We start from the raw sequence: 14,810 nt of genomic DNA, 5'->3' as shown, positions 1-14,810 counted from the left end.
CCGATAACGCCGCTCTCAAATAGTTAAACTCGGTCTCTGGCTCAAAATTTAAATTGATGCGATGGGCTCTGTCAATCACAGAATTTGATTTCGATGTGTGTCACGTCCCAGAACCGACGGACACAGGAGCAGACAGCTTATCTAGGCACCCGGCGATGGAACCTGAAGCTAGGAGCACCATAGAGGTAGTTCCCACAGAAACACCAGAGTGAGCCTAAGGAACCTGTCCTTATGACCATCAAGAAGGAACTTGATCTGGAAGTAATCAAACAGTGGCAAGAACAAGACAAGCCCTGTAGGACCATGACGCAGTAGATTAGGAGACAGAACACCGAGAGTCGACTCGTCCCGAAGGAATTCAAGATGTGCTACAAGAACTTCCAGGTTGATGGAGGACTCTTGATGTGCAGATCTCACCTCTCCGACACGCCTGCAGTAGTGGTGATCCCCAGACAGCACACAATGGACATCCTCAAAAAGTACCACGACAGCACTGAAGACGAGCATCCAGGAGGCGAAGAGATGTATCAGTCTATCCGACGAAGATTCTTCTGGGTCAACATGCGGAAAGATATCCTGGACTATGTGAAGGGTTGCTACATCTGTGCCTGTACCAAGGCGAACAACAGGAAGGCAGATTCCAGACAGTGACAAATACGGCCGCAACGCCCTTGGGAAGTCATTGCCCTGGACTTGATGGGTCCTTACCCTAGAACACCATGGGGTAAAACAGGACTCTTAGTAATCACAGACCTCTTCACAAGATGGACTGAGGCCTTACTGATACCAGAAACCACGGCGGGATGCATCCCCAGCCTTCTACAAGATGAGGTATTCAGCTGCTATGGTTATCCACGGTACATTCTGTCAGACAAGGGGAGTCAGTTTATTTCGAGGAAGTGGCAGCAGATGATGACAGAATGGGGTGTGGAGCACTTGACCACCCCTATCTACAACCCAAGGGCCAATCCAATGAAACAACGGAACCAGGAGCTGAAAAGGATTCCATGAGTCAACCTAATACACAAAAAACATCGACTGTGGGACCGTCAGATACCGCAGTCACTCTTTGTCCTAGAACAACGCATCAACCAAGCCAATGGCTATTCCCCAGCGGAGCTGTTCCTTGGTCGACAGCTGTACGGCACAGGGGATTGGGAGATTCATCCACCACCCACTTCTGGTCAAGATGTTGAAGCTGTTTCCCTAGCAGAGTGGCAGCAGCAGCAGGACATCAAGGAAAAGCAAGCTTTGGCTGAGAAAAGATCCCTTACCCAGGCCAAGGCTCAAGATGTGAAAGAGACCCAGATCTTCTTACCAGGCCAACAAGTACTGCAACGTAACCACCCAGTCAGTAAGAAGATTGGACGGTTTCACGCAGGTCTCGCACCTAGGTGGGTTGGTCCCATCGAGGTTGATAAGCAGCTGGGCCATGGAGTCTACTTACTAAAGACCAACCCTCCTGTCAAGGTCCATGCATCGGAGTTGCGGCAAGTCACCCAACCACTGCGCATACAGAGTAAGCCTGGTACTACTACGGGTCCACATGGAGGAGAGGCTACTAATGACACAGCTCAGTCTGGTCATGAGGAGAATGCATCAACTATCATCGAGGAAGAGGTTGGCGGCAAGGCAACTGCGACCCCTGACATGGAACGATCCGGTCAAGAGCACATACAGCAACGTCAAGGAAGAGATAACATACAATCTACCACCAAGTCAAAGTCGACGAGTGTGACAGACTGTGGAAATTGTTTCAAGTAATGGGGGGGATATTTACGCAAGTGTGATAAACTGATATAACTTGAAAACAATATTCTCTCACCCATGGGTAAATAATGCAAGTATCGAGCTTGAATTATTATTATTTTACAATTATTATTACTATTATTATTATTATTATTATTATTATTACGACTTGTGATGTACATCCACTTATTAGTATCATTATTAGTTTACGATTGCATTATTTGTGAGGTTATGTCATGAAACATTTGTTTTATATAGATATTTATATGAATTAAGTTAATGTAAGAACCTGGTATATAATTTATTATTACCTGTATATATGATTTGTAATCCACTACAGAATTGTGAAACACACTGTAACATCCACAATGGTACTAGGTAGACGAGAACTTTGTAGAATATTCTGTACATTATATCTGGGCCACTTTAGAATTTACGAGAAAATGTATCTTTCTAGAAGCCTGGCCAGGCACATATATAAAGAGGTGGTCTTGATGGTAGAGACGAGTTATTACTAAGTTGGAGTTATGGTTTTTTTTTTGCAATGCATTGCACCAACACAGACAGGTCTTATGGCGACGACAGGACAGGAAAGGGCTAGGAATGGGAAGGAAGCGACCGTGGCCTTAATTAAGGTACAGCCTCAGCATTTGCCTGGTGTGAAAATTGGAAACCATGGAAAACCACCTTCAGGGCTGCTGACAGTGGGGTTTGAACACACTATCTCCTGGATGCGAGCTCACAGCTGTACGATCCTAACCGCACAGCCAACTTGCCCGGTGAGTTATGTTTAACAGGAGTATACTTGTGACCATGTGTTATGACATGCGTGTAAGCAGTCAATTGTTTTAAGGTTGCGATCTCCGTATGGCTTAGTGATAGGCATTTGATAAGACGGTGGTTTGTTGATGTGTGTATTTGTTTGTGACAGCAGTTGATTAGGTTATATGTAGGGCTTGGATGTTTAGGAAAAGTCATATTTTTTCTTTGTCTCTTTTTTCTTGCCTGATTGGATTTTGGTACAAATCAGGTGATTATTGTCACAATTAAGTGATTTTTATTTGTCATATATATGCATATTTTGGCTATTTATTGTCATAAGGTCATATTTTGAGCTATTTATTATAGAAACATCATATTTTGGTCATATTTCTGTAGTTTGGCGATAGCTGTAGCTGTGCAAAATCATCATGAAATTTTCAAATGAGAACTAGTATTTACAAAACTGCTTTTCCGTATCACATCTGTAGTTAATACAAGTGGAATACTCTGCCTCTCATATCAAGATTGTGCAGGAATTGTTTTCCAACAGTCTGTCAGAAATTCTGGCATATATTAAGTCAAACTTTGGAATTATATCAAATGCAATTACTCGTTCAAAAGCTGCTAGCTAGGAAATTCATGCAAGTATTTAAATTTTGAGAAGTGTTGAACTTTCAGCACAACAATCATATGGAATAGTTGGCGTCAGTGTAAAAGGGAACCTTCAAAACGTGCTTAATTAAAGTGACGGTTTTTGCTGTGTGTGGCAAGATAAATGAGGTTCTTAGAGGAGAAGGTACCAGTACATTTCAAGATGAGTGGATAGTCGACAGCAGTGATTTAATATTATTTAAATATGCACCAATAATGTCTTGTGACGAAGAAAGGAATTTCTCTTCTTATAAGAATGTGTTAGGTGATAATCGGAGGTCTTCCATGCCTGATGCTTTGAAGATGAATCTGTCATACACTTCATTACCACCCGTGGAGAAAAATGAAAAAGTTATGTGAGTCTGCACTATTTGCCCTGCCGCCCTACTTAATTTGTTTCGTGGTGCTTAATTCAAACTTCAATGCATTTGAGTAATATTAATGTAATCTGGGCTTAAACATTCCAAAATATTAATTCTTGTAATTCAAACCACCAATGAAGGGTGCAAACATGTTTTGACTTTTCAGATGTTATGTGATCTGATAATCTTAGCAAACTTAGTACTTTATAGGTATGCATTCACAAATGTTTGATAAGTGAATCGAGTACAATAGACTGTGAATAACTGCTAAACATGTAGGCCCTATATTCAGAAAATTAATATGTAAGTAAGAATAAAGAATTTACTTAACAAATATGTATCAAAGGAATTGCCATTTCGATTTATAACTTATTTTAAAATGACCGTATTTAGATTAATCATTTTCGGGTCATATTTTGTAATTATTACATCATATTTCGTCACTTTTGAAGTCATATTTCATCACTTTTGAGGTCATATTTGCTTGCTTATTTGGACTATTTTTAGGTCTTAAACATCCGAGCCCTAGTTATCTGTATGTTTACGGGAAGTTAACGTGAAATAAATAAGTGTACCAACTGACAGCATTTTGTGTGCGTCTTTGTGCATACATCAACATACAGAAGAATGCTTCAAATATCCTGGGTAAAAAAGGAGACCAATGAAGAAGTCCTCAACTTGTTAAATAAGAAAGAAAGAGCTTTTAACATTCATCAAGGAATAAAAGCTCAGGTACATCGGGCACATCATGATGGTGAAAGTTATGAACTTCTCCAACTCATCATCGACGGGAAAATTGAAGGAAAACGATTTATGGGGAGACGGATAAATTCCTGGCTTAAAGACCTACGCCATTCATATGGACGAACTTCCATCAAAATCTTTCAAGCCGCTGTTTCAAGAGTTATCATAATTAATTGGATCGCCAATCTTCATAGGGAGATGGCGTCCTAAGAAGAAGAAGACACACATAGGTCTTACGGCAACGATGGAACATTAAAGGGCTAGGAGTGTGAAGGAAGCAGCCGCGGCCTTAATTAACGTACAGTCCCAGGATTTGCCTGGTGTGAGAATGGGAAAAGATGGAAGAACATCTCCAGGGCTGCCGACCGTGGGATTCAAACCCACTATCTCCCGAATGCAAACTGACACCTATGTGCCCCAAACCATGCAGCTACTTGCAGGATAAAAAGAAAAAATTAAAAAACCAACAAAATGTGAGTGACTGTACTCATAACATCAGACAACTCAGGAAACAACTGCACAATGCAGTTGGAATGTTAATTATGTAATGGCAAAACACAACATTACTATTTTGATCTCAAAACACAACATTACTATTTTGATCTCAAATATGATATACCAGGCCTCTTGTATCTCCTACCATGCTACAAGCATCACCTGTTGCCAATGATAACAGGTTTTTCCATTTCAGATCATACTCGGACAAAATAGTGCATGGTGCCTTATTTGTCTGCTGCACGATTGCGTTCAATAGCAATAGCCTTGAAGCCAAGCAATTCTTCCAAACACTGAACACCATTAAAATATGAATAAATGCACACAGTTGAGTGCAGTTGGTTCTATTTGAAAGTACATTTTTAAAGTTACCTGCATTGCCTTCTCTTCATCATCATCAGCATCAATGTCCCACTCCAGTTGCCTGGGTACGGTTAACAAGCCTCATCTACTCCTTACTGTCCTTCCACTTTTCCTGCTCCATTACTTCCGCTACATCCAATCCAGCTTCTCTAATGTCCTTCCAAATCTGATCCATCCACCTTCTTCTCGGTCTTCCAACTGGTCTCTTTCCCTTAACTTCCCTTTCCAATTCCCTTCTTGCTACCTGTTCCTTTACCATTTTTTACATGTCCGGACCATCTCAGCCTTACTTTCTGTATTTCTGTACTAACGGTTCTATATTTAGCTCTTCTCTGATTTTAATATTTTGAATTCTATCTCTTCTTGTCTTAATGAATGTTCTTAAAAATTTCATTTCTACTGTGTGGATCTTACCAATAATAATCGTATGGCCTCAGCTACCGTGTGCAGACATTTAGATTTGACACCATCTGGCTGTCTGCTCGTCAATTTCGACGTTCCATTTTACTCTAGGTCCGCTAGATGGCAGACAGAGTAAACCGGATCTCTCTTGGGCGTCTATGGCTGAGATTTAATTAATTTTGTCGGGTAAATACCAAATGTATCACCAGAGATCTTTTACATGCCGACATCGTACGACATGGAGTGTCGAATGGACATTTCCGCCCTTCAAAAATCCGACTACCTCTGCCGGGTTTGAACCCGCTATCTTGGGATTCGGAGGCCGACACTCTACGTGGATCTTACTATCTTATCTCTTATTAGTTACCAGCGTTTCTAGTCTGTATGTTACAACTGGTATGAAATACTGTTTATATAATGTTAATTTCATTCTCTTGGGTACTTTGTCATCCCATAAAAGCTCTCTAACTTGATGATAAAATGTTGTACCTTTAGTTAGTCTGTTATTTATTTCCGGATTGATTTCATTACTTCCATTAATAATGCTACCCAGATATGTAAACTGTTCTACATTCTCTAACCGTTCTCCGTCTATGTTCACTTGGCTTCTCCTTTTCTCTTTTCCACAGTGCATAACTACAGTTTTCTTTTTACTAATTACCATTCCAAACTCTTTCAGATTTTCATTCCAAATGCTCAGTCTCCTTTGTACTTCCTTTTCCCCCTTTCCCCAAACCACTACATCATCTGCAAATACCAAAGCATTCACTTCATCACTACTGATACTCTGTTTTACACGTTTTATGATTTCATCCATCAATATAATAAACAATAATGGCGACAGTGCACTTCCTTGCTTGAGACCTTTTTTTGTATAACATGTTTCAGAGTCACCACTCCCCACTTGTACACTGCTTTTACTCTCATGATACAACATTTTTATGTTGTTAATTAATGATTTTGGTACATTCCTTTTCAGTAGGCATTCCCATACATGTTTTCTCTTAATTGTATCATAAGCTTTTTCTACATCCAAAAATACAAAGATAATTTCCTTGTTCCTTTCCAGATGTTTTTCCATTATCGTTCGCACTGTAAATATCTCTTGTTCTGTGGTAATTCATCTCATGCATTGTTGACCTGTCCCTAATGAAACTTTCAACAGTTTAAAATTCTGGTTTCTTTCATCACTGCCAAGTGAAATATGTTGGTTGTAACTAGAATATTTATTGTTGAAATGCCGCTACAAATTCCCATTAATAATCAAAGCAACGGTCTGATTACATATTTAACACTATTACTAAAACGTGATGCCCTCTTTCGGGCCAGATGTGTTGCGGTGATTTTACGTGCGGAGAAGGTGAGTGGCCATGGCCTATAAAATGAACTGTCCTGGCAATCGACTCAGAGAAGAATGGAAAACCAGGGTAAAACATTCTCAGAACAGCCGATAGTGGGACCAACCCACCACCTCCCGAATGCAGAGCTGTACAGTTATGGCCACTGTTAGCCGAAGCTACTCTGCTTGGTGTATTAAACATGCACATTTTGCAATTGTACGTTCAGGCAAAACTAAGAAGAATTGCAGTTTTCATATAGGTTTGAAGGTATGATTAACAGATCCACTTAATGTCTCTTGTTGACTGTCAACTACTGAAGATGAAAAGGTTCACTGAAATCATTGACAAGTTACACTGATGTATAAACCATGTGTTATTTTTGAATTTGTGTGCAGAGCAAGCAGCAGCCAACTACTTAGTGAAACAAGGAAGAGGCTGGAGACTAGAGACGACACTGTCAGCTTTGTAGCAAACAGAAAACCTGTTCGCTCTTATATCTTCGAAACACAGTACTGCCATCTGCAGAGAAAATACTGGTCTAGGCCAGGGGATGTAAACGTCTTACATTACTCTATAAAATATTTTTAAATAGTTATTTTTTCCCTTTGTTTCTTACTCTTGACATTGTATAAACTAAGCCGGTTCGGGAAAGAAGGCATTGGGGTCTGGATCCACTGGACTCTGAAATCACCCATCTCCTTGGAAGCATGTCTTGCTGATTTTTTAGTAGAACTTCACTACATGATCCAAGGATTCTTCAGTAATCAGAGATCACTGTCATCCTGATCTTCAAAGGCCTTGCATTGAAACTGTCTGTTCAAATTTATTTAAGTTTACTCAAATTATACACCTTTTCTAAGTTACACAGTGGTTCAATATCTGGAAAATATTCACAGAACAATTTCCTTACTTCAGCATAATTATGATCACACTGCCACCACTTCTTCATAACAAAAACATGTTGTTCAACTGACAATTTTCTATTCATAATGGTGAACATTCTACAGATCAACTGAACAATGCTGCAAGTTCAGCTACAACAGTCTTTAAAGTGAGAATACTTTGCGGCAGGCTTTGTCGTTTCCTGGCAGCAATTAATTTTGTGAGAATACATCACAGCAGGAACCAACTCATAACAACAATTAGTTCAAAGCCAACATTACAGCGGAGTAGTGACTTATGTAATGCTTTTCATACTTCAGTCTTTTTTTTTTTTTGCTATTTGCTTTACGTCGCACCGACACAGATAGGTCTTATGGCGACGATGGGATAGGAAAGGCCTAGGAATTGGAAGGAAGCGGCCGTGGCCTTAATTAAGGTACAGCCCTGGCATTTGCCTGGTGTGAAAATGGGAAACCACGGAAAACCATCTTCAGGGCTGCTGACAGTGTGGCTCGAACCCACTATCTCCCGATTACTGGATACTGGCCGCACTTAAGCGACTGCAGCTATCGAGTTCGGTATACTCCAGTCTGCAAGCCTACGTGAATTATCTATGTGACCCGCAATCATCTATTTGTAACTAGCTCTGTGACCTCATTTAGTTCCACCCTTCTTATCTTCAAATCATTAAAATCTGAGTGTAACCTCTGGTCTTCCACAACAGTGAGTTTAGTTGACTTACCCAGAGCGTTAGCCTAACCATTCCCATTCATTTATAAGATATTACACTCCAGACACAATTTTCTGCTATTGAGATCATTTTCCCAGTAATCCACAACTATGGCTCAATTTCTTTCCTATGAGTAATTGGCTGTTCATCAGGATTCAGTCGTGCCAATCACAGTGGAAGAAGTATAGAATGATTTCAAAGATGTAAACAAGGAAAAGCACCAGGTCCGGACAACCTCACAAACGAGCTTCTAAAAGAATCAAATTCTCTAACTGTAGTTATATGGACAGCAATATGCAAACAACTTCCACTTCTTCACGGGCATATGAATGAAACATTTATTGCAGCCAATGGCCATTATGAGTAAAGAATTACACACAATTTTACAATTCCAATATATAGATTTATTAAACACACTGTGTACTTTCAACAAAGAATGATTACAAGATTCCTTGAAAATTTCTATCATTTGCATACAAATTCAGGGAATTTATCCTCTCCTTGCAATCAATCAAATGGTACTGTGGGCAGTGCAAGCCATAGAGCATACAGGAACAACCTAGTGAAGCGGAAACACCATGGAACAAAGTCATAGGACACACACGTGGACAAAACAATCAACATACAGACCATCAGTTGCAATCAAGACGCAGAAGACCACCAGACGCCCAAAGAGGTACTGCAACAGTTGGAGCACTAAGAGCAGCAGAAAGAAATGTATGGTTATATGTGGGTCACCTTAGCAGTGAAACAACTGTGGTTGACATCACTCAATATCTAAAGGAGAATAGTATTGATAAAGTCACCGAATGTACCATACTGACCACCCAAGGATCAAACAAAGCCCTTAAGGTTGGAGTTCCCATCAAGTTTAAGGAGAGAATATTCAGCCCTGATTTTTGGCCAGAAGGTGTGACTTTTTGCTCCTTTCATATCCGACAACAGTGAACTTTCATGCCTCCTGTGGAACATCGAAGGCCTCAAGTCACTTATGCGCACTCCTGAGATACCTGTATTAGTGCAAGATTTAATAATCATGACTGAAACTTTCCTCCTGGAACCAGTCAGCATTAAGGGCTATTATTCACTTCACTCACTGGCAACGATAGGACATCAAGGCAGACCGTCAGGAGGAGCATCCTGCTTCTACAAGCCGTCTATGGGTCAAATAGTAAGTGAATACATAGAATTCAACATCTTGATTGTCACTTACAGACACTTTGCTGTAATTGGAATGTACATAAGACCCAACGTTTCTGCAGAAGTTGTCATAGAAACCATTTTGCATGCTTTACAGAAAGTGAGTAACGACATGCCAATACTACTAACAGGTTACTTTAATTGCCATTTGGACAAACCTGACAGTAAGGCTCCAGCTGTTTTCGAAGCCCTTGAAGAAGAAGGATTTTCCCTGGTCAACCAAGAGCAACTCCCAACATACATAGCTTACAATGGCTTGAGTGTTATAGACTTAATATTATACAGAGGCAACGAATTTCATATACTACAACAGAAACACATTTGGTTACCGATCAGAAAGCACATTCCAATACATACTAGTTTCAAACTAGACGACTTGGAAATCATTGACATTAAGCAACAATGGGCCCCACGGCACATCAACACAGTATTATTGGAAGAGTCACTAAACAAAAAAGCAATAACCTCATGTCTATCTAGAGGGAACATCGATAGGGTCTTAGACCTACTAGAAAATACCTCACTTAACTCAGCGGGAAGGATGCCCCTGAAAAGAATAAGCAAGCGCTGGTTTGACGAGGATTGTTACACCCAAAGGAAAGTAACCTTGGAGAAACTCTACAGTTGGAGAGAACACAAAACAGAAATAACGCTGGAAGAATATTCATAAGAAAGGAGGAAATACAAGGAAATAATCAGAAAGAAGCAACAAGACTTCGTTGTAAAGCAAGAACTGGAGACAATAACAGATGCAGAATCAAAACCGTATAGAATTTTTGAACCCTATAGAACGAAAGTGATTCCCACTATACCGATGAAAATATGGGAGGAGCATTTTTAAAGTATACATCAAAGGACCCAAATGGCCGACATACAGACTCGAACCATGCATCAGGATTCAATCGTGCCAATCACAGTGGAAGAAGTATAGAATGCATTTCAAAGATGTAAACAAGGAAAAGCACCAGGTCCGGACAACCTCACAAATGAGCTTCCAAAAGAATCAAATTCTCTAACTGTAGTTATAAGGACAGCAATATACAATGAATGCATCGTACAGAGGAAAATCTCCAGGAGATGGAGGGGATCTACTATCCAGGTGCTATATAAAGGGAAAAGGCCAAAAGACTCATAAGATTCTTATCGTGGAATAGCCCTCGAATGAGCTTCTTTTAAAGTATTTACCAAGTTATTATTAGATCGCATACTACCACAAACCATGATGTATATACCAGAAGAACAATATGGATTTACTGCCGGTAGATCAACAATCCAAGCAATTGAGAGGGTACTTGGCATCATATGGGATGCTACAAACGTAACTGGAGGCTTCGTTTATGCAATATTCGTGGATTATACTAAAGCGTTCGATGGAGTTAACAGAACAATTCTAACTGGGAAACTATCTTATATCTTAGGACCAGGGAATCCACTATTGCAATTATTGGAAGATATACTAAGTTTTAACTGGCTTACGGTTACTGATAAAGTAGGCCAGTCTGGACTTAAAACTAGACCTCAGATTTTAGAAGAAAACCTATTTTGTTCCTTAAGAGATAACTTAAAATGAAGTTGTATTTACATACATTACATACATAATCATTATAGACTGTTATGCCTGTACCGGGCGGTACACCTCTACACCGTTTATTTAAAAGTTGCGCCAGTTGAAACTCCTCTTCTGGAGGAAGGTTGAACTTTATCTATTCTATTAATTCTCTACTTTCTCAGAAGATGTCACCACGTGGAAAATTTTGAGTTTTTGAACTGTGTCACTTTTGATGTGTTTTTGTTTAGCTTGAAGTAAGAAGTGTGAACTTTCTCTTCTAGAGGACACTACTGAAGATCAACAAGAGTGCAACCTAGTGCGGAGTCAAAGAACTATTTTGTTGAAGAAATTTTTATTTCAAATGTTTGTTCTTTGCTAAATTTCTTTCTGTTATTGTTTAAGTTGGCTGTATACCCCTCTTTTTCCCCTTGTTTTAGATTTATCCAATCCCGAATTTCTTTTGGTAATTTCTGACCAATCAGATGTATCTTCCCCCAACTTGAATCGATTGCGGGGTCCTATCCAATAAAAACATTGTGGGCGGGTGTTTTCATTCCCCTAACGCCTAGAAACTTCCGCGAGAGTATGTAAACTGCTGATTTTAGGGTCTCCGGGCCACTTCTGTTCCATCTTTCAGTGTATTAAGTACATAGCAGGAGGCGGGAAGCGCCTCTTTCTTCTTCAGCCGTTCAACACCAGGTAATGGCCTATTAATAACTTCTTTTCTTGCTAGGTCTGCAGTTTAACACTCGCGGCGGGTTCGAAGCATTTCCATCATGTAACCTTTTCCTAAAATGTAATTACTCTTTTCATCTTTTTCTTGTAAAGCTACATATTGGGATAGAGAGTGCTAACCCTCTCGAGCTCCCACTCACATTTGTTTTGAGGTGAACTTATTTTTTTCAAACTATTCTTCGTTTATGTAATGTAAAGTGTTCTTCTCTAAGTCACCTCTGTAGTATGGGATTAGCCCTTGCGTTAGCGGCCCAGAGCCAGATTAGGTTTTAAAAACAAAGTGTATTAGGAGTGCAAGATCGCCTCCTCTCAAATTGTTATTTTAGAGGTCATGTAATCAACCTTCTTTTCATGTAATAGACCTCCGTAGGTTGGGTATTTTACCCCTGTGAATACGTCCTTAGAAGGACAGCTTGAAGGTAGAGTTTGGTGTGGCCTTGTGATAGGCTTACAATTTTGAGAGCGGATCGCTCTTTGAAATTTGTTTCTGTATGCCTCGTGCAGGCTTTATGTGTAATGTTTGGAGCCAGTGCTCCTGGGCATGAATGGGGCTTTCTGCCCCTTGGCTAAAAATTTTTTTGGAGTAAGGCGGGGCTGATGGCCCAAGAGTTATGAAGTAAGGGCACTGAGCCCGAATCCAGTAATATTGTACCTACATTTTTGCTACTCTGTACCTGTTATGATTGTTATCTCTTGTTTTTGAAAAGAAAATATAACCTAGTTAAATTTTAAATTAATTTTACATTGCACGTTAATTTCGTAGCTTGAAACCCATTCACACCCGCACCTTCTTTCACCTCTACCTACCACGGATATCTCCGTAACAAGTGGTAGCAGAGCGTGGTTGAATGGGTCTCAATTTAGCCCCTTTTGACGGCTAAACATTGCTTTGATTCGAACTCTAACAATTTTCTCAGTTGCTGGAATTTTTTGAGTTTTTCAAAATTGTTCTGTCATCATGCCCGGCCCTCGCGATGTTCTCCTCCTTAACTACTTGCGCAAAGAGGAGTTGATATACGAGTTAACTATCAGAAATGTGCAATCTGGAGGCACGGTTGCAATCGACACCAACAAGCTTAGAGAGTCCCTTGATTTGCCCATTTCCATCCCCAATTTGGGAGAGAAAGAAATTGATGACTCTCTTTCCACGATCGTCGAGAATATTACTGGGCTAGCATCTGTAGTCAGCTTTTTTGATGAAAACGATCCGTCTCCTAATCAAATTAAGCGTGTGCAAGGCAGATTATATCACTTTTCAAATAGAGTTAATGATCTGTTGTCTCTGAAGGTGAATGACGTTCAGAGGAAGCAAGCTAATACGCTCCTTGAAACTATCTCTGAATTGTCTAGTAAAGTCACTCAATTGTTAACTGGGGAAGTTCCTCCCAAATCTGATCAGCCCACCATAGTGAATGTAAGTAGTGAGGAAGAACCTGCTAAGGGAGAAGGCAATAGGATAACCGTTGCTGCTCAAACTATCTCTGCCCCATCGAACAACGAATCTGAACGCCGTGCGTCATTGGGTAACATCCGCTCTGAATTAACTTCTTTGCCATTGAAACCTTTAACGACTATGTCACCTGGGTTCAGTAGCTTGCCTCATCCATTGGCAATGTTGCTTAGAGGTATCTCTAAGTTTTCCGTCAACACCACCAGTGATGTAATTTCATTTTTAAGATTTCTAGTGGAATTTCAGGATCATGCCCTTGTGTTTTCTCTTTCCCCATGTCAAATTTTGCAAATTATCTATCCTTATGCTATTGGGGTTCTCTCAGATAAAATAGTAAGAGCCATAGCTGAACAGTCATCTATCGAAGATTTCCATGCACATCTGCTTGCAAATTTTATTCCTGCCCGCGCGAGGTCATCTCTTATTCAGAAATACTATTATCGGGTACAGCGCTTGGATGAAAACCTGGCAGACTTCATCCAAGATATTAAGTTTTATACTAGGGTGTTTGCTCTCCACTTCCCCGAGGATCAGATCGTGCAAGCTATTATCGAAGGGATTTCACCACCCTACAGGTCATATTTGTGTTTCGCGGCGTGCCCGCAAACCTTCTCTGAACTGGAAGCATTAGCCGTCTCTGCGGAAGGAGTTAGGTATGCCGATTCCTTGCGTGTGGCAAAAGAGCCCCCGCCTTCTTTTAGTAATACTCGGCTTCCACCTCGCCGATCAGTCACCCCTCGTAAATGTTATGCTTGCGGGTCACCTGACCATCTGCGGAATAAGTGTCCTCTGATCAAGTCAAGTGGGACAAGGAATGGAGCAGGGTCATCACAAGGCTGTTTTAAGTGTGGGGCCTTCTCACATATCGCCAAGAATTGCCCAAACTCAAATAGCACCCCCTCCTGCTCAACTTCTGGTGCAAATTCCACCTATGCCAATAATAAAAAGTGACTAGTGGCATCGGTTGAGTCGACTAATCCATCTTCCCGAGACTCAGCCCCTAGTAAACAGGTTGTAAATGCAGAGAACAATCAGCCTTCAAATTCATCTTTTGAATGCCCTAAAGAGTGTCTTAGGATTGCGGCGGATACCCCCGCACCTGTTCCTTTTCTTAAGATTGAGTTAAATAACGAGCCTATAACAGCTCTCTTAGATTCAGGCAGTGTTTGTTCCATTATTTCGGCTGATTGGTATTCTAAATTGAAATCTGTTTGTAAACTCCCTGACTATGACTCATCTCCTGTTAAATATGTTTCGGCTAATTCATCTCCATTAGAAATTCTAGGTTCCTTACATGTCAAAATTCGGGTTTTTAAATTTACATGGAAGATCAAATTGTTTGTGGCCAAGCGTTTGTCTTGCCCCATCATATTGGGAGCGGACTTCATTTCTCACA

The 14,810-nt window shown here is 40.4% G+C and overlaps 1 protein-coding gene across 8 annotated transcripts in view; it reads right to left on the bottom strand.

Annotated features, from left to right (window-relative positions):
- Window positions 1–14,810, bottom strand: part of LOC136874009 (DNA polymerase lambda) — a 182,985-nt gene that overhangs the window by 151,470 nt on the left and 16,705 nt on the right. The window contains exon 1 of one of the 8 annotated variants that reach the window (XM_067147463.2): window positions 5,136–5,365. The exons of the other annotated variants lie outside the window; for them this stretch is intronic. The gene's annotated coding sequence lies outside the window, so the exon portion shown is untranslated. Of the gene's footprint in view, window positions 1–5,135; window positions 5,366–14,810 lie in introns of those variants that run through there. 8 annotated transcript variants of the gene reach the window in all.

The sequence above is a fragment of the Anabrus simplex genome, chromosome 5 (assembly GCF_040414725.1).
Source record: "Anabrus simplex isolate iqAnaSimp1 chromosome 5, ASM4041472v1, whole genome shotgun sequence".
NCBI classification, from domain to species: Eukaryota; Metazoa; Arthropoda; class Insecta; order Orthoptera; family Tettigoniidae; genus Anabrus; species Anabrus simplex.
The sequence above is the reverse complement of the archived record's forward strand: the minus strand, read 5'-3'. Positions and strand labels throughout refer to the sequence as shown.